The following is a 20,456-nucleotide window of genomic DNA, read 5'->3' as shown; positions in this document are numbered from 1 at the left end:
ACGATATAAATTGTGTAACGCACACCTCCACATATGCAGAAAACACTGCAAAATATTTTTTTTTGCCCTAAATGGGTGTTTTTGGAAGAGCAGAATACACCCACAGTATGTACAGGGTGTATCTCACAGCAACATATACAGTGCTGGTGCACTGAGCTTGCAGATAAAAGTTATATTTTCTCTGGCACTGGGCTCATGGCAGTGTAAAAAGACTGTGTACTGCAACCCAACCAGGTAAATCTATGTAGATCGCTGAGTTATTAGAATAGATTTCTGAATCTGGACTCCTAGATAATTCTCTCTCCCTCAAAGCAGCAACAGGAACCTTGCCCTACACTGTCTATCTTTTCTCTCAGTGCAGTGTAAAAAGCTTGTGCACTGCACTCACACAACTAAATCAATGTAGATCGCTGACTAATTAGAAGATTTCAGAATCAGGACTCCTATGTTATTCTCTCCCTCACAGCAGCAGCAGCAGCAGCAGCAGCAGCAGCAGCAGCCAGGAACCTTTCCCTACACTGTCTAAAGCAGAGTGATGTGCTGTGCTGTGTGCCTCTAGCTTAAATAGAGGCTGAGTCCCATGCTGCACTGACCAATCACAGCCATGCCTTTAGTAGGCATGGCTGTGATGGTTTCTAAGGGCACACCAGTTAAACAAATGTTGATTGGCTGCTGCAGGGTTTTTAAAATGCGCCATTGTGTTGCCGAACACTGGACCCAAACCCAAACATACAGTCAATTGTTCGGGTTCGGGACCCAAAAAGCCAAAAGTTTGGTACAAACCCGAACTTTACAGTTCGGGTTCGCTCAACCCTAATCGCCAAGCAAAACATGACTTACTACTTGGTAGAGAAACCCTTGTTGGCAAGCACAGAGCTAAGACTTTTCTTGTAGTTGGTTACCAGGTTTGCACACATTTTGGTTCTCTCTTCTTTATAGATCTTCTCTAAATCCTTATGCCACGTACACATAACCGGACTTTCCATCAGAAAAGGTCAGACAAAATCAATCCGTCAGATATTACGATCGTGTGTGGGCTCCAGCGGACTTTTTTCTTCAAAAACTCTGACGGACCTAGAAATAGAAAACGTTTTAAATCTGTCCGACGGACTCTAATTTCTGTTGGGAAAACCATTCGTCTGTGTGCTAGTCTGAAGGACAAAAAATAACACATGCTCTGAAGCAAGTACAAGACGTAGGCGCTCGGTGTGTTAAAACTAGCGTTCGTATTGAAGCTAGTGCATTCCTCACGCTGCTATTGCTGTGATCTTTTAATACAGCGCATTGTTTTCTTCTTTATAATGCTAGAAGAATGAAGTTGTTTTGCTGCTCATATTCGGAGTTCTCACAAACTTCTTTCTTCATTATTTATCCTCATCTCATTACTAATATTCTAGTTTTTAAAAGCCCGATCTCCATAAATAATGTTTTCAATTATTTTTTATACTCATTTTTTATAATTTTTTATTTTATCAATATTTATTTTACAATTACTTAAAAAGATATTTTCTAGTGATCTCCATATAATTTTGTTTTTTTTGAGTTTCAGGTAACCACAATATTATTATCTTGTATTTTTTATTAACCTTAAGGAGGTTGGTGTCCCTTGTTAATTTGACATAGGGGGTAATTTATGAAAGGCAAAATCATTTTGCACTACAAATGCAAAGTGCACTTGAAATTGCACTGAAAGTGCACTTAGAAGTGCAGTCCCTGTAGATTCAAGGGGGACATGCAAGGAAAATAATAAACAGCATTTTAGCTTGCACATGATTGGATGATAAAATCACCAGAGCTTCCCCTCATTTCAGATCTACCCCTCAGATTTACAGCGACTGCACTTCCAAGTGCACTTGCAGTGCAATTTCAAGTGCACTTTGCACTTGTAGTGCAAAGTGGATTTGCCTTTCGTAAATAACCCCCTTAGTCTTTTTGAAATGTACCTGTACCTGTAATCACAAACAAACTGTCCCTTTTGAATAAAAACACAAAGGAAAGTATTTAGTGAAAATAAAATATCCATTTATTCTGGTTAACAAAATAAAGAGGAAGGCCACACTGGAGAAACTTTTGGAATTTGTGCAGCCTTTTGGCCCCCAGTGCACACATCATGTCAGTGGAAAACAAAATTGGGATCTTGAGGAGTCCATATAATCGAGAGCACAATCTGGTCCAGGAATCCCAGAGATCAGGACAAGCAACAGAGTCCCCAGGCTGTGGTACTACCACAGCCTGCATCTTCTGTCAGACCAGACTGAACCCAGGCCATCACTTTCTTCTCTTCGCTGGAGCCTTCCCTCCAAGCTTCCCTGCAGCCTATCTTGGAGGCTGTGCCTCTGGTGACGGACTTTTGGCAGGAGGAGGAGGAGTAGGGGCTTGCTCAAATATATGGCTGTTTTCAGTGAGCTGGCCCCTCAACCCCTTCTGAAGGGCCTCAGCAAAAATTCCCTCACAGAGGAGGTGTTGGCCCATCTTCAATTCCACCAACCTGGTGGCAAGATAGCAGCCATAGGCCTCTTTAGTGTTGGAGGGCTTCTCGGGAACTGTCTGGCTTCCCGAATGAGGGCAAGTGATGCCTCCTCTGTCATTGTCACCTTCCTGGGCCTTTTGGTGGTAATGCGGAGGGGAGGCACCTGTGATTGTGTGAGGCTCCTACTGGGCCCAGCCACTTCCTGGCTACCACTGGCCACAGCCTCCTCCTGCCTGCCACTGTTCACAGCCTCCTCATGTCTGCCAGTGGGCATGGCCTCCTCCTGGATGAGGCTTTCCAGACACTCCTCCTGGCTGAGCTCATCCTGTATATAAAAAAGTGACATAGTTGTAGTTTTTGCTTCATCAATCACACACAATTTTCAGCTCATGACTTGCAAATTGAATGTTAATAAATAGAAAAGGCTATCATTCTGACCCCAGCATTTTTCAAGCTGGTCACCAACATTTTTGGCCACTAATGTCTAGTAATATGTATACATCATTTTTGGTATAAAATCATTGATTTGTAAGCAATTATAACATCTTAGTTAACATCATTAATATTGGGGCAATAAATATTTCTAAAAACGAATACACCTGGCTGTAGCTGGGTACATCCACTTCCTCAAGGATGGAAGGACTCGGTTGTTCCTGGGAAGCCTCTGCTGGGGTGGAGGGAAGGGTGGAGTAAAGGCTGCAGGGAAGGGTTGAAAGAGATTCCCTCGCTTCAGTCTGGTCATCCAGAAACTGCAGTTTGTGTAAGTACCACAGCTTGGGGACATAAACATTATCTGCTGCTGCTCCTGATCTGAGGGAAGCCTGGATCTTCTTGTGCTCCCGCCTGTACATGTTCCTCAAGAACCCAATTTTATTTTCCAAAGACTTGATGTTTTCTTCAGGGACCCGGGTCTTGACAAATTCCAGAAGTGTCTCCAGTGTTGCCTTCCTTGCTTGCTTATTATAATACAAACTGTGTTTGACCTCCCACAGATTTCTTATCTGAATAACATGGCCTTTGAGGAAATGGTAGAGATGGTGGGGATTTTAAGGAGGGAGGATTATGATGGGAAACATGGTCCATACACCCATCTGAATAGAAGAAAGGACAACATCATGTCAACTGTAGTCAGCACCCTGGAGCAGAAGTTTGGGGTACGCTGGACAAAAGAGCAGTTGAGGAAACGATGGTCCAACATAAAACTGAGGGAGCCAGATCAGTATCGCAGCATCAAGAATGAGCTTCAAAAAAGTAAGTACTTGTCCTGTATTCCTATAATGATAATTAACTTGCATTACTGCTCCATGTGCTTTTCTTTACTATTGTACAGTTTTAAATGGCTATGTTCATGTTCATGGGCAGTCGTTCAAAGAAAACATTGTTTGTAGAAACATCGTTTGTAGGAAACATCGTTCTGGTACTGGGTTATACCTACATTTTGGTCATGCTAATTTGTCCTATTAAAAGAAGTTTAGGATATTGTTGTGTAGATCTCTTGGAAACTATAATGAATTGCAAACTTGATTCAGTGGAATGTAAAGAGAAGACACTAAGCAGCTGTTTACACATCTGGACTCACTAGTGTGGGACACCAGAGAATATTTTTTAGGGTAACCCACACAGGTGCTCCAGGGGATATTTGGGGTATCTCCATCTGTGAAACTTGGCCAAAAAAGGTAAGTATTGCAGTTTGTTTAAAAGGGAATTTGAATCATGTCTTCAACTTGAATCTCTTCCCAAACAGACAATTGTACACCACTTCTAAGCATTGTTTCATATTCCTATTTCTGGACTCAAATATCTGTGTGCTAAGTATACCTCTTGTTTCATTCTCATAGGGAAGAAAAGACTCAGACAACAGGATCCCAGGGACCCCCGACCTTGCCAGCCTGAATGGCAATTAAGCCCCAGCCTCCGGAGGATGTGGAGGAAGTGGGCGACATGGGCACCCCACCGGGTGAGTGTCTGACACCTCAGCTTTAGGTAATCTATGTATGCCTGCATATTTATAAATACATATTTTTACATAAATTTTAGGTGATGTTCTGGTTGTGGAAGGGGAAGCAGACCCATTTGCAAGCGATAGTACCCATAGACTCATTGCGCAGATCATGGCCTGGAATGGGGAGATCGATGCAATGCGCAATTGCCTGGACATCATTCAGCAGGAAATTAAGAACATGATCCCCTAAACACGATTCCCTAAAACAAAATTGATCATGTTCTTAATTTCCTTTTTAGATGACCACATTCTGTGATTTTAAGTTTTTTCAATTTTAAAAGCCAAATTTTGAAGATGCACACAGTGTGTCAACAATGTACACGTTTTGAGGGTGCAACCCCTTCCTCATAACGCTAGTAGGTGAGAGGAAGGGATTGCACCCACAAAACACGTCAATTGATCCCCATGATGGAAGATAGCACATGTTGACACTACCCATTTGAACTCCCAATTTGTGTGCATCTTCAAAATTTGGCTTTTACAGGGGTGACATCACCCCATCAATATCAAGACATTTTTGACACTATAATGTCTGATATTGCGTTTAGGTTTTATACGTTGAACTTTGTAAGTTCCAGAGTAGTGTATGCTATGTTTTAAAACATGCCTGTTTCTAAAAAAAAAAAAATGTTAAAAAAAAATAATAATAATAATAATATAATGCTGAAAAAATATCAAAAATAAAAACAATTTCTGTGAAAAAAAAATAAAAAAATGATATTGACTAAAAAATATAAAACCCCACAAAAATATTGTGAAAAAGCAAAAATAACGTTTAATGAGATTTTAAAAACGCACATGTGTGAATGTAAACATTTTAAAAGACAACAATGTGTGGCTTCTTCTTTCAATATTCAATACCAGTTTTGTAAGTCATTTTTTGTTTACAGTGACAATGGGGCCTATTTACTAAAGGGAAATCTACTTGGCACTAAAAGTGCATTAGGAGAACCTAGGAGACAGCCAAAAAGAAAAGCAAGCAAGATATCAAACTAGATTTTAGCAGCAATTTTTTGTTTTAATTATGATAAATTTTAAACATTTCTGTCATTGCAATGGCCCCCCTATCCATAAAATAAATCACATATCTCTCCTGAACCTGACGGACGTTTGGGGAGCCAAGCCAGTACGGCCAGTATCCAGGCCTGTCAGGGAAGAATCAGGAATAAGTCCGGCCTCAGGCCCAACAGATGAAAGATAATTTTGAGAATGTTTCCTTAAAAAATTATGTAGGACGGGGGGCGGAGTTTGCCGGAGACCAAGATGGCCAAGATCTAGAGCAGCTCCGTTCACAGTGGGATAACAGCGGCTCAGACCGAAGCATCAGAGCCCCATCCAGGCTCACAACAGCGGCGTTCCGATTGCCAAGCACAGCCGGAGCACACAGCCATAATGACCAGGAGGAAAACGGGAGGAATCCGTCCACAAAAGCTGATGGAGTTCTTCCCACCGGGGCCCAGGCAAAATGACGCTGGAGCGGCAGCTACACCAGCAGCAAGGCAGACGCAGAGCTGCACACAGGAGGGGGAGGCTCACAACAGAAGAAGCCCACCGAAAGCCACGCTATCCCCATCAACTACTCCTACATCTGGCAGCCCAGAAAAGGCACGGGTGAGGCTGGATGCTACGGAGGAAGACATAGAGGTGAGCTCTGCACATGATTCAGGGGAGGATACCAGAGAGTTGCCAGACTCCATAGATTAGTTCCCCACAAACAACCAACCGGTTATAGATACAGTACTCAAGGAAATACTGGTGTCCTTAAAGAGGAAGTAAACCCTGATGAGTTTACTTCCTCTTTTTTTCCCTGCAAAGGCAAAGCATAATGGACTACTATGCATCGCATAGTAGCCCATTATGTGTCACTTACCTGACACAGGAGCCAGCGAAGTCGCGCAGTCCCCTGTAGTCCGCCGCATCCATCTTGCTGGTGGCGTCTCGCAGCTCCGCCGCTGTCATTCGGCGAAGCCGCGATGACGTCACTCCCGCGCATGCGCACGGGAGTCGACAAATGCGGCAGCTCCATTCTTGGAACTGCCGCGTTCAGTGCGCCTGCGCGCCGCTGTCTACGGTGCATGCGCCGTAGACAGCGGTGCCCGTTTTCGGGCAAATATCTCCTAAACCATATAGGTTTAGGAGATATTGCTTGGACCTACAGGTAAGCCTTAATCTAGGCTAGGCTTTATCTAGGCTTTATGGAGCTACCTCCACTCGGACAAAAACAAAGACTTACAAGACTTACAAGCAGTGTCTGACAGAGTGTCCCATGTGGAAACTAAGATGGGGGAATTTGCCTCCACTATTAATGCCTTGGTGGATGCAAATGAAGACAATGAGAATGATATTGAGAGCGTTAAAGCTAAAATGGCACATATGGAGGACAGGGCAAGGAGGAACAATGTTAAGATCCGCGGTATACCAGAAATGGTCCTGCAGCATGACCTGCCTGACTATGTTGGCCAGCTTTTTACTACTGTTCTTCCGGACCTAACCGTCCTGGACTTTACTGTGGATAGAATCCACCGTCTCCCTAAACCCTCACATCTGCCAGCTAGCATGCCTAGGGATGTTATACTAAGACTTCACTTTTTCCACACAAAAGAAAAGCTGATGCAAATATTCCACCAGAAGGAACATATCCCAGCACCGTCCACTGACCTGCAGCTTTTCGCTGACTTTCTCAGAAGCGCAGGAATCTCAACACTATCACGAAAACGCTTAGAAACAACAAGCTAAGTTACAAATGGGGATTCCCCGCAAAGATGATTGTCACAAGAGAGTTTAAGGACTACACTTGGGCTCGCTTGGAGTCATGGGGTATAATACCTGAACAGACTGCCACGATTGGCTACACCCAAAACAGCAATACCCACAACCCTGCCTGGCATGTTTTTAATCACAAGAACGCCCGCTCCCACAAATAAGAGGGGCCTGATGCAGAAATAAGTTTCATTACCCGCTGTGGGGAGACCACCTACTTTGCTTGGTTCTCCCAGTTGTTGGTCGGTCAGACCACCTTTCCCCCTACTGCTTATTGAGTGGCCATGTGCCACACCCATCCCCTTTTCTCTGCGGTTGGGCTGGTAGCCCTGGTTTTGTTATTACTTTGTTCAAAAGTTAACTTTGGGCTGGTAGCCCTGGTTTTGTTATTACTTTGTTCAAAAGTTAACTTGATCTGCGACATTAACTCTACCAGTTACACAATTGTTAATGTGTATGTCCCCAACACCAGACAAATAAGATTCTTCCACAGGATGATGAAGAAAATACTCACGGTTAAAAAGGGACTGTTGGTAATCTGCGGGGACTTAAATATCACCCCTGACCAAGCGGTAGACTTAACATCTAAGCCAAAACGACCACCACCCTCCCTAAAAGCTACTATGAGGTCCTACGAACTTTATGATGCCTGGAGATGTATCAATGCCAACGAGAGAGATCTTTTTTCTCTAATGTCCACAAATCTATTTTTGGTAGATAAGAGAACGTTATTCCAATGCAAAGTGTCTGTTATTAATAACATTACCTGGTCAGATCACGCCTCTGTGAGCTTGGTGGTGGGTGGCCCCTCCACGCGAGGTTTCCCCTTGGTGTGAAGGGCTAATCCTAAACTCCTTCAAGACACTTCCCATCAAGGACCATATTCATAAGCATCTGGTAGAATTTTTTCGAACATAACCATGGTTCAGTGTCTTGTCCCTATGTAGTGTGGAACACACACAAAGCATTCGTTACGGGTATCATGATTCAACAAGGGGCCAGGCTCCGGAGGAGGAGGCAGCAGTGGGTCAAGCTACTAGTGTCCCAGTTAGACCAAATTGAAAAACAAAGCAAAGCATGTATCTCCTACAAACACACTGAAAAATTAACACAACTATGAACAGAACTAAGATTATTGTTCATGGACGATTTCGAAGAAGCCAATAGGAGACTCAAATTATCATACTATACCAGCGGTGATAGAGCAGGGAAACTATTGGCCAATAAACTCAAAGGCCATAGGTATAAAACTCAAATCCCCTTTGTGAAACATCCCACTACTCATAACAAACCATATCACCCACAACACATAGCGGATGCATTCAGCCATTACTACAGCTCACTCTACAATATAAAAGATGACACCACAGTACCACAACCTACACCAGTAACCATTCCGAAATTATTGGATCAACTCAGGATTCCTATATTGACACCGGAACAACTTAAGGAACTAAATTCCCCAATAACAATTAAGGAAATAAAACAAATTATACTAACACTTCCACCCAACACATCCCTGGCCCCAACGGGTTCACAGGGGAATACTATAGAACATTCCAAGATATATTAGTGCCTCATTTGGCAAAGGTGTTTGGATCTGCTGCTGCTTCCTCCTCCTTCCCCACTGAGATGTTGCAGACTTTAATTGTGCTTTGTCAAAACAGGGTAAGGAACATGACATACCACAGAACTTTCGCCCCATTTCATTGTTGAACAATGACGTTAAGATATATGTAAAACTCTTAGGCCGCGTACACACGGGCGGACTGTTCGCCCAACCTTGTCCGCTGAACAGTGTTTGGGCGGACAGTCCGCTCGTGTGTGGGCTTTCAGCGGACAGTTTCAGCGGACAGTTGGACGGACAAAGTCTTTCGGAAATTCCGAAAAACTGTCCGCTGAAACTGTGTTTGAGCGAACAGTCCGCCCGTGTGTGGGCCTGTCCGCTGTACTTTCGAAATGAGCGGACTGTTCCCGCTCGGAAAGTCCGCCCATTTCGAGCGCGTGTACAGGTAGGCGGGGCCCGCGAAGGAGACGTTGCGGGCTCCGCCGCCTGGAATGGGCTTAAAGGGGAAGCCCAACGCCGAAAAAAATCGGCGTGGGGGTTCCCCCAAAGTCCACACCAGACCCTTGTCCGAGCACGCTACCCGGCCGGCCAGGAAAGGGGGGCGAGCGAGCGCGCCCCCCCTCCTGAGCCGTACCAGGCCACGTGCCCTCAACATGGGGGGGTGCCTTGGGGAAGGGGGGGCCGCGCGGCCCCCCCACCCCAAAGCACCTTGTCCCCATGTTGATGAGGACAAGGGCCTCTTCCCGACAACCCTGGCCGTTGGTTGTCGGGGTCTGCGGGCGGGGGGCTTATCGGAATCCGGGAGCCCCCTTTAATAAGGGGGCCCCCGGATACCGGCCCCCCACCCTATGTGAATGAGTATGGGGTACAATGTACCCCTACCCATTCACCTGTGAAATAAAGTACAAAAAAAAACACAACACAGGGGAAAAAATATTTTATTGCACAGCTCCGGGGGTCTTCCGTCTTCGGGGGTCTTCTCGCCGGACTCCTCCGCTATGTGTGTGTAGCTCTTTTACTAGCGGAGGAGTCCGGCTTTCTTCCTCCCCGCCGCCGGCCTCTTCTCCCGACTTCGGGGGTCTTGTCCCCCTCTTCGGTTCTTCTGCCGGGCCACCGCGCCTTCTTGTAGCTCTTTTACAGGCGGTGGCCCGGTCTTCTGTCGCCGCTGCCTTCCGTTCTTCTGTCGCCGCCTTCGGTTCTTCTGCCGGGCCACCGCGCCTTCTTGTAGCTCTTTTACAGGCGGTGGCCCGGTCTTCTGTCGCCGCTGTCGTCGCCGCCGCCGCCTTCCGTTCTTGTTCTTCTTCTTGTTCTTCTTCTTCTTCTCCTGGAGATGTTGACTCGACGAGCTCTCCGGCCGGAATGCCAGGGACACGCTCCGCTGCCACTTATATAGTGACAATGGGGCGGTGTCACATGGTATATGTCACATGGGTTGGTCACATGGTGACCCCGCCCCCTTACGATGTCATAGTCCCCATGTGACATCAACCCATGTGACCAACCCATGTGACATATACCATGTGACCCCGCCCCATTGTCACTATATAAGTTCCGGCTCTGGCATTCCGGCCGGAGGGAGCGACGTGTCAACATCGCCTGGAGAAGAAGAAGAACAAGAAGAAGAACAAGAACAAGAACGGAAGGCGGCGGCGACAGAAGACCGGGCCACCGCCTGTAAAAGAGCTACAAGAAGGCGCGGTGGCCCGGCAGAAGAACCGAAGAGGGGGACAAGACCCCCGAAGTCGGGAGAAGAGGCCGGCGGCGGGGAGGAAGAAAGCCGGACTCCTCCGCTAGTAAAAGAGCTACACACACATAGCGGAGGAGTCCGGCGAGAAGACCCCCGAAGACGGAAGACCCCCGGAGCTGTGCAATAAAATATTTTTTCCCCTGTGTTGTGTTTTTTTTTGTACTTTATTTCACAGGTGAATGGGTAGGGGTACATTGTACCCCATACTCATTCACATAGGGTGGGGGGCCGGTATCCGGGGGCCCCCTTATTAAAGGGGGCTCCCGGATTCCGATAAGCCCCCCGCCCGCAGACCCCGACAACCAACGGCCAGGGTTGTCGGGAAGAGGCCCTTGTCCTCATCAACATGGGGACAAGGTGCTTTGGGGTGGGGGGGCCGCGCGGCCCCCCTTCCCCAAGGCACCCCCCCATGTTGAGGGCACGCGGCCTGGTACGGCTCAGGAGGGGGGGCACGCTCGCTCGCCGCCCTTTCCTGGCCGGCCGGGTAGCGTGCTCGGACAAGGGTCTGGTGTGGACTTTGGGGGAACCCCCACGCCGATTTTTTTCGGCGTTGGGGTTCCCCTTTAAGCCCATTCCAGGCGGCGGAGCCCGCGACGTCTCCTTCGCGGGCCCCGCCTACCTGTACACGCGCTCGAAATGGGCGGATTTGCCTCCGCCTAACGTGGGCGAGTCCGTTCATTTCAAAAGTTGAGCGGACTGTTTGGCAAACAGTTCGTTGAAACAGTCCGCTCGTGTGTGGGCAAGTCCGCTCATGCAAATTTTGAGCGGACTGTTTGCCGAAACTGTTTGACGAACAAGGTTGGGCAAACAGTCCGCGCGTGTGTACGCGGCCTCAGCATCGCGATTGGTGGATATATTACCTTCCCTCATAGACAGGGATCAATCTGGGTTTACCAAGGGTAGACAGACTGCTGATGCCACTAGTTGATTGATAAATGTTATACATGTGAGTGGGGTACGTTGGACGCCTTCTCTGCTTCTAGCTTTGGATGCGGAGAAGGCGTTCGACAGGATACATTGGCAGTTCCTGGCAATGGTCCTAAGGAAATTCAGCTGTATGGGCTTTATTTATAATGCAATCATGGCACTTTACTCATCTCCATCTGCACAGGTTAATATCTCAGGGGCTCTGTCTACTCCGTTTGTGATTTCCAACGGGACTAGACAGGGCTGGCCACTCTCCCCGCTGATCTTCAATCTGTTGATGGAGCCTCTAGCTACTTACATCCGCTCTTACCCAAGTATATCAGGCATAAAAATCGGCAATACCTCTCATACCATAAGCCTTTTTACCGATGACATGATATCGATGCTCTCCAATCCAGGCACATCCCTTCCTTGTGTACCTGAAGCACTGTCACTCTTTAACGAGGTATCGTATTATAATGTTAACTAAACAAAATCATATGTACTGAACCTAGGAACACAAGAAGTGGATTGCCAGAAACTTAAACAAAAATTCCTTTATACTTGGAAAACAGAGGGCATCAAATACCTAGGTATAACCCTTACTCCTAGAACAGAAGACCTTATATCTGCAAATTATACACCCTGCTTAAATTCTATGGAGGTCCAGTTATCTACTATTGCCCACAATGAGCTGTCGTGGCCTGGGAGATTAGCAGCCTTTAAAATGCAAATATTCCCACAGCTGCTATACCTATTTAGAACAGTGCCGATACCACTTCCCAACTCATATTTTCGCTCTATACAATCTATCATCAATAAATTCTTGTGGAAAGGTAAAAGAGTGAGGTGTGCCTTCAGCAGATTGATTAAGCATTAAAAGGCAGGGGGTTGTCCAGGTACAGGACTACTATTTTGCGGCCATCCTGGCCCAACTCCAACATTGGATGAGAGAGGACTCCAACACAGTATGGAAAGATATTGAAAGCACACAAATGCCAAAAGGGAATCTTAGAGACTTTATACTGACTGCTCAACATAAGAAATCATTGAATAAGACGCTATCCCCAACAATACTGGCATCAGTCAGAGCATGGATTCACATGTGTAGAGGTAGGGAGTGGAGTGGGGCTACGGTGCCGCTGAAATTCCCCATGTCTGCACTAACCCATATGATACCTGATCTTAACTTATCAAAATGGAGAGACAGGGGAATCAACTGGTTAAATTAGATAATGGTTGGCCCCATAGTTAAGCAATTTTCTAGCCTACAATACTAGCTACCGAATACAGAGCTCTATAAGTACTCACAGACAGTTCATTTGATAAAAAGGCATCCTCACCTCATCACAGAACTCCCAACCAAACTGACACAATTCTACCAATAAAACTCAGATAGGGGTAAAGGCATATCACTTATTTACTCGAGTCTCCAAGAAAAAAACATATGCATTAAGTCCTCATCCATGGTGGCGTGGGAGTGGGAATTAGGGACAGAATACACATCACTGCATTGGGAAACATCACTACAATTAATGCACTCTTCTACAAAAAGCACTAATCTGGGTGAGATGCAACAAAAGATTTCACTTAGATGGTACCCAACCCCTCACCGCATTGCCAAAATATTTACAGGCGCCTCCTCGAATTGCTGGAGAGATTGCGGAAATATGGGTACACTAATCCATATACTATGGTCCTGCCCCAAGCTGAGAGCACTATGGCTACAGGTGGAAGGGTTGATGACAGAAATCACAGGTACTCCACAAAAACTTTTACCGGGGATGGTGCTCCTGTCCTTGGAATTACACCTCATACCAGCACCATACTGGGTTGTGGTATCCCACATCCTACTGGCCACCAGAATGACTATATTGAGACAATGGAAGATGGCAAGTCTGTCCTGCAAGGTCATGCCTCTGAGTCACCTAGGCTGTCTAAATGATTAGTTAATTAGCTCATGTTAATTAGGTTTCTGGTTACAGTTTGTATTGTCATTCTGGTGTATATATTTGTGTGAGATCTCAAATAAAACAGTTTATGTTAAGCAACCAAACGAGTGCTGCCTTGTTATTGTTTGTCAGCGGTTGGAATATCTGATATCTATATTCAGACTGGGAGGTAGTGGTATATAATGAAAGCACTTACGCGGAGTGTGAGATGATTCGTTACAGTGGGCCTGTACCTTTAGGAGATAAACAGCCCCAAAGCATAATGGTTCCACCGCCATGCTGTAGGGATGGTGTTCTTAGGGTCGTAGTGAGCATTTTTCTTCCTCCAAACACGGCAAGTCGAATTAATGCCAAAGAGCTAAATTTTGGTCTCATCTGACCACAGCACTTTCTCCCAATCCTTCTCTGAATCATTTAGATGTTCATTGGCAAACTTCAGATGGACCTGTACATGTGCCTTCTTGAGGAGGGGGACCTAGAAGGCACTGCAAGATTTCAATCCTTGGTGGCGTATTGTGTTACCAATGGTTTGTCTGGTCCCAACTGCCATGAGATCATGTACAAGCTTCTCTTGGGTAGTTCTGGGCTGATCCCTCTCTTTTCTCAAGATCATCCTTACCTCTTGAGGCAAAATCTTCCATGGAACTCCAGATCTAGGGTGATTGATGGTTATTTTGTTTTTCTAATAATCGCCCCAACAATTGTCTCCTTCTCACCAAGCTTCTTGTTGGTGGTCTTTTAGCCCATCCCAGCCTTGTGCTGGTCTACAATGTTGTCCCTGATGTCCTCTGACAGCTCTTTGGTCTTGCCCATGATGGTGATGTTTGAATGGAGGAAAGAGATTCTGTGTACCGGGATCTTTTATACACATAACGAGTTGTCGCTAGGAGCACCTTCTTATTGATGGGACTAATATGTGTACCACATGAGTAGATACTGTAATCTGTGGGAGCCAGGATCATTGTTGGTTGATAAGGGATCAAATAATTATTTTACTCCCTGAACTCCTGAACTGTAACTCCATTTAAAGTGGTTGTAAGCCCTTACAAACCATGTTGACCTACAGGTAAGCCTAGATTAAGGCTTACCTGTAGGTCCAAGAAATATCTCCTAAATCTTCACGGTTTAGGAGATATTTGCCCGAAGGCGGGCACCGCTGTCTACGGCGCTTGCGCCGTAGACAGCGGCGCGCAGGCGCACTGAGCGTGGCATTGTCGATGACGAAGATGCCGCGCAATGCCGCGCGTCTCGGCTCCCGTGCACATGCGCGGGAGTGACGTAATCGCGGCTTCGCCGAATGACAGCGGCAGAGCTGCGAGACCCCACCGAGAAGATGGATGCGCCGGACTTCAGGGGACATCGGTGACTTTGCCTGCTCCTGTGTCAGGTAAGTGACACATAATGGGCTACTATGCGATGCATAGTAGTCCATTATGCTTTGCCTTTGCAGGGAATGAAAGAGGAAGTACACCCATCAGGGTTTACTTCCTCTTTAAAACATTTGTATCATGTGTTCTTTCTGGATTTTTGGTTAATACTCAAACAAAATTGACGTCCTTTTTTTTCCCTCAAATAGCGTTTTCTTTTGGTAGCATTTGATCACATCTGACTTTTTCTTTTTGCGCTATAAAAAAATGAAAAAAAAACCACAATATTTTTTACTTTTTTTCTATAATAAATATCCCAATAAAAAAAAAAAAAATTCCCCTCAGATTAGGCCAATATATATTCTTCTACATAAAATCGCAATAAGCGTATATTTTTTTTTTGCGTAGATAGATTTATGGCATTTTTATTTTTTTTATTTTTTTTTACTAATGGCAGTGATCAGCGATTTTTATCGGGACTGCGATATATTGTGGCAGACAATTTGGACACTTTTGACAGATTTTTGAGACCATTGACAATTATGCAGCGATCAGTGCTAGGGATAGGCCGAACACCCAGTGTTCGCACAGAATTTCGGTATCAGACCTGAAGGCCTGGTATGGATTTTAGAGGGACCCCTATGCAATTTTTTTTTTTAATTTTGGTTCGGAATTTCCCTTAATATTCATACCAGACCCAAAGGGCCTGGTAATGGACTGTGGTGGGGGGGGGGGGGGGATCCCATGCTCTTTTTTTCAATGATTTTTTTCTATATTGTCGAGACCGACAATTCATTACAGCCGCGATCACTTTTAAATTACAATTTTTTCCTTTAGAAATGTAATTTTGTTGAGAGTAACAGCGTTGGGTGCTAATCAGATTTTTGATTCACCGGCTAGGGTTGAGAATTTTTGATTCACCGGCTGGAGGAAAACATGGAGCAATTACAGACACTCTGATAAATGTATTAATGTTGTTTTATAATTTATAAGGTATAGTTTACAACAGTCTGGTATAATTGGGTGGAATTCTGGGTGGAGGGGGGAGTTCAGCACAATGGGTGGGTGCAAAAGGAGTGATGGAAGGTAGTGAAAGGGCGCGAGGAAGGGAGGTGCAAATGGAATGGGGAATGGTCACTGTAAGCCCCCTAGGGGGACACCAAAAAAGGTGGGGGAGGGAGGGGGTAGGAATGGGTGGGGGGTTAAGGGGGGGCGAGAGGGAGGGGGGGAGATTGGTGTGGGAGGAGGCAAGGGGTACACTGGCTTGACTCAAGGTATAAGTTTGGGGAAGTACGGGTTAAAGAATAGCACTTTGCTAAAGAAGGGACACCACAGTAAGACACATAAGGCACATGAGGCAAATATGGAGAAATGAGGTGTGTATTATATAGGGATGAATATAAATGGGAGGTAGATATTAAAGGGGGAAAAGGAAATAAATATAGGTATGTAATGGGTGATGGTACATATGGTACATATTATAAGGTAGATGCTTAAATGCAAAATAGAACACTAAAAATTGGATCTTGGAATGTAAGAGGGTTGGATACAGTAAGTAAGAAAGCTGCAGTATTTTCCTTACTAGAGCAAGGTGGGGTAGAACTGGTTTGCCTGCAGGAAACACACTCAACAAAGGAATCAGCTCAACAGATTAGATGGGGGGAAAAAATATCAAAATCAGTACCACTCAACACATGGTGCGTATAGTAGGGGGGTAAGTGTGTTGGTGAAGTCTGGGGTGAATTTTTCATGCAGGCGATCTAGTATAGATGTTCTGGGTCGCTATGTTTTTCTTTATTGTTTAATTGATAATAGTGCGTTTGTGGTGGCGAACGTTTATATTCCTCCACCATTTAAAATAGACGTTCTGCTTAAACTCAATGAGTTCTTGCTGGATAAACAAGAAGTTCCAACTATAGTAGTAGGTGATTTCAATGAAGTCCTGGATAATAAGTTAGATAGGTTGCCAGCCCGGAAGATAATAGAGGGGAGGGAGAAGGGAAAATTGTATCAGTTTTTAGAGGAAGTGGGATGGTATGATCTCTGGAGAGTGCGGAATCCAGGCGTCCAGCAATATTCTTGTTATTCAGCTACGCATTCCACACTCTCCAGAATTGATTTGGCATTGGGTGACGAAGAAATACTACAGGGTATAGAAAAAGTAATGTATTGGCCAAGGCCAAGAGAGATATCAGATCACTCTCCGTTAATAATTACGTTTATAACAAATGAGAAAAGGGTGCAGATGGAGTGGAAAATAAACACATACTGGTTTGAATTAATCAAAGATAGGGACGGTATTCTACAAAAATTAAAAGAATTTATAGAATTCAATGTGGGTACAGCAACGCCAGGAGTAATCTGGGATACGTTGAAAGCATTTCTCCAGGGTAACTTAATACAACAGGTGGCTAAATATAATAAAGCTGAGGGGGCCCATGAGGAAAGATGCAGAAGAGAGGTAGTTACCGCTGAGAACAACTATATATCTGTTCCATCACTAGAAAGGAAAACAGCCTGGCTGGATAAACAACAGGAATATAAACTGATCTGTATGCAGAGAGTGGAGACAAAACATCTTCTACAGCATCAGGTCCACTTTATGGAAGGTGAATCCGTAGGGAGGATTCTGGCGCAAGGGGTAAAGTCCAATGCCTCAGGATCCACTATTTCTGCTATCAGGACTATGGGCGGGGAGATAAGTTCAAACCCCCAAAAAATAGTATCTACCTTTAAGGAATACTACAAGGAATTATATACCACTAGGGCAAGAAGTGGGAGGGAACAAATGGAAGAGTTTTTAGAGAATTTGGAGATACCCAAAATAACACAAGAAGAGAGGGAGGATTTGGAAACACCAATCTCACTTATGGAATTGCAGCAGGCGGTAACCAATATGGCCAATCAAAAAGCCCCCGGACCAGATGGCTTGCAAAGTTGAAACATATAAATATTATGGGGAAGTACTGATCCCAGAACTTTTAAAAACATTGAGAGACATACTGGAGGTGGGTCATTTACCAGCTTCAATGTTGGAAGCAATTATTATTGTGCTTCATAAAGAGGGGAAGGATCCACTGGATGTTGCTGCATACAGGCCAATATCGCTTCTATGCGCAGATGCAAAAATTCTGGCCAAAATTATCACAGCGAGGCTAAATAAATATATATCTAAACTGGTTCATCCTGATCAAGCTGGTTTCATGTCCAATAAATCTACCAGTACAAACATTAGGAGAGCATTTTTAAATTTACAAACCCCAACAGAAAATGAGGGATCAAGAGCCATATTGTCACTAGACGTGACTAAAGCATTTGATACTGTAGAATGGGGATATATGTGTTGGAGAAGTTTGGATTTGGCCCAGCAATGATCAGGTGGATCAGGATGTTGTACGATAGGCCAACTGCTAGATTAAAAGTTAATAATGCAATGTCAGAAAGGATAGAATTGGAAAGAGGTACAAGACAAGGGTGGCCAATGTCCCCCTTGCTCTTTGCCCTGGCGATGGAGCCCCTGGCTATCTCCATAAGAAAAACCTGGAAATAATGGGTTTTCAGAGAACTACGGGTGAGGAGAAAATAGCGTTATATGCGGACGATATATTATTGTTCTTGGGAGATGCGGGGGACTCATTATTGAGGGCAATGGGCACGGTGGTAAAGTTTGGTGGGTTTTCTGGGTTGGAAATAAATTGGACGAAGTCTGAATTACTTCCGATAGATATAACTAAAGAAGCAATAATACCTGTGCTGCCCCAGTTGGCAGTTGTAGACACATTAAAATATTTGGGGATTATAATAACAAGAGATCCCAACCAATATTTAAATAAAAATTTTGTCCCACTACTTGCTAGATGGAAAAAAAAATTGATATTTGGAAACAGTTGCCATTATCAACAGCAGGCAGATGTAGCTTGATAAAAATGGTATCTGTACCTATTACATAATGCCCCAGTGTGGATACCTAAAAAATGGTTTAATAAAATAGAAAGTTTATTTAGGGAATTAATCTGGAAAGGGGGGCAAGCTAGAATTAGGCTGCGTACTTTACAACTCCCAATAGGGGAAGGGGGGGTTTCATTGCCCAATCCTGAGCATTATTATTATGCTTCACAATTGCAACATCTGATGGGTTATGAGGAGGCACTGCTTGACACAATAGTCGAAACATTAGAGGCTAACTCTTCCAGTTATAAGAATCCAACAACTAGAATGATTATTAAAATATGGAAAACAATTAAAAAGGTGATGAAATACAGTGGCTTTAATATATTTACCCCAATTTGGAATAATAGCAATCTGCCGGAAATATTACCAATAGGAAAAAATAAGGTTTGGGAAAAACAGGGATTAAAAAGACTGCAGCAATTATATATGGGAAATACACAGAAAAAATTTGATGTAGTGAAAAGGGAATTTAATATACCACAAAATACATACTTTACTTATCTTCAGGTGAGTCAGGCTTTGAAAGTTCAATTTAGAAACCAACCCCTGTATTGGAAAGAAGTCCCTCTCTTGCAACGTATAGCTCGGGTTAGTGTCCTTAAAGGATTCATTTCAGAAATATATGGACAAATAAGTAAACAGGTTAATGGCAAGGGGAAATTAGATTCAGTAAAATGAAAATGGGAACACGATATAGGAATAATAACACAAGAACAGTGGAGGAGGATACTGGAGGCATCTTCCTTGGTATCCGTTGCGCCGTCACAAAAAATATAACAGCTATTGCTGCTAATCAGGGCATATTATACTCCTAAACGGCTATTTAAGTTTGGTAAGAGAGAGGATGACTGCTGCCCGAGATGTAGGGGTTCGGGGGACCTACTACATATGATGTGGAAATGCCCCAAACTATTTCGCTATTGGGATGGAATGATTTACATTCTGCAGGAAACGTTTGATATTAGGTTAAAAAAAGAAGCAATGGTCTGTCTATTGGGATACAGGCAGGAGTTAGGGGAAAATAGGAGTAAAATGGTAGCCATCTGGAGAAGTTTATTCCAAGCTAGGAAATTGATAGCAATAAGATGGCAATCAAAGGTGGCCCCTACTGTCAAAAATTGGATTGCTGTTATGAATGAAACCCTCCCCAAAGAGAGAGCGGCTTATGTAAGGAGATGTAACCTCAAAGAGTTTATTAGAATGTGGGAGCCTTGATTAAGGGGAAAGCATGGTGGTATATTGAGTGATTAAAATATTTAGGGATAGCCAGTGGGAGGGGGGAGGGGGGGATTTAAGAAGTAAGTTGGGCTAACAAACCTACTGTCGGAAGTCAAAAGAGGGAGGGGATGACCCTCCTTCTTGCGCTCCTTTCGTTCAGTCAAAGATGGGGTGGGTTATAATGCCCTGGGAAGACTATCAGTGGCTGGTATGAAGCCGCTCTCTCATTGGTCTTAAAAGGGAAGGGTAGAGAGGGAAAGTAGACGCTGGTCCCCGTCTCATTCTTTTCCTCTCTCCCCGGGTGTGCTATATAGGATACTTTGTATTTTGTAATAAGATTTTGTTATCTAATGGGTTTGTATGTTACTATGGCAAATTTATCAAAAAAAAAGAAAAAAAAAAAGAAATGTCATTTTGATATGATACTGTTCTATACACGGGAAAAATGTGCCACTTTACAGGCATACTATAGACACCCCCCAGGCACAATATTTAAAGGAAAATTTCATTTTTATT

At 44.4% G+C, this 20,456-nt stretch overlaps 1 long non-coding RNA gene across 2 annotated transcripts in view; it reads right to left on the bottom strand.

The window, feature by feature from the left end:
- LOC143975360 (uncharacterized) overlaps positions 1 to 20,456 on the bottom strand; it is a 106,498-nt gene that overhangs the window by 38,281 nt on the left and 47,761 nt on the right. The window lies entirely within an intron of this gene.

Source organism: Lithobates pipiens, unplaced genomic scaffold (assembly GCF_037356315.1).
Source record: "Lithobates pipiens isolate NorthernLeopardFrog02 unplaced genomic scaffold, aLitPip1_a1.2 Scaffold_13, whole genome shotgun sequence".
NCBI lineage: Eukaryota > Metazoa > Chordata > Amphibia > Anura > Ranidae > Lithobates > Lithobates pipiens.
This window is presented reverse-complemented; position numbering and strand designations above follow the sequence as displayed.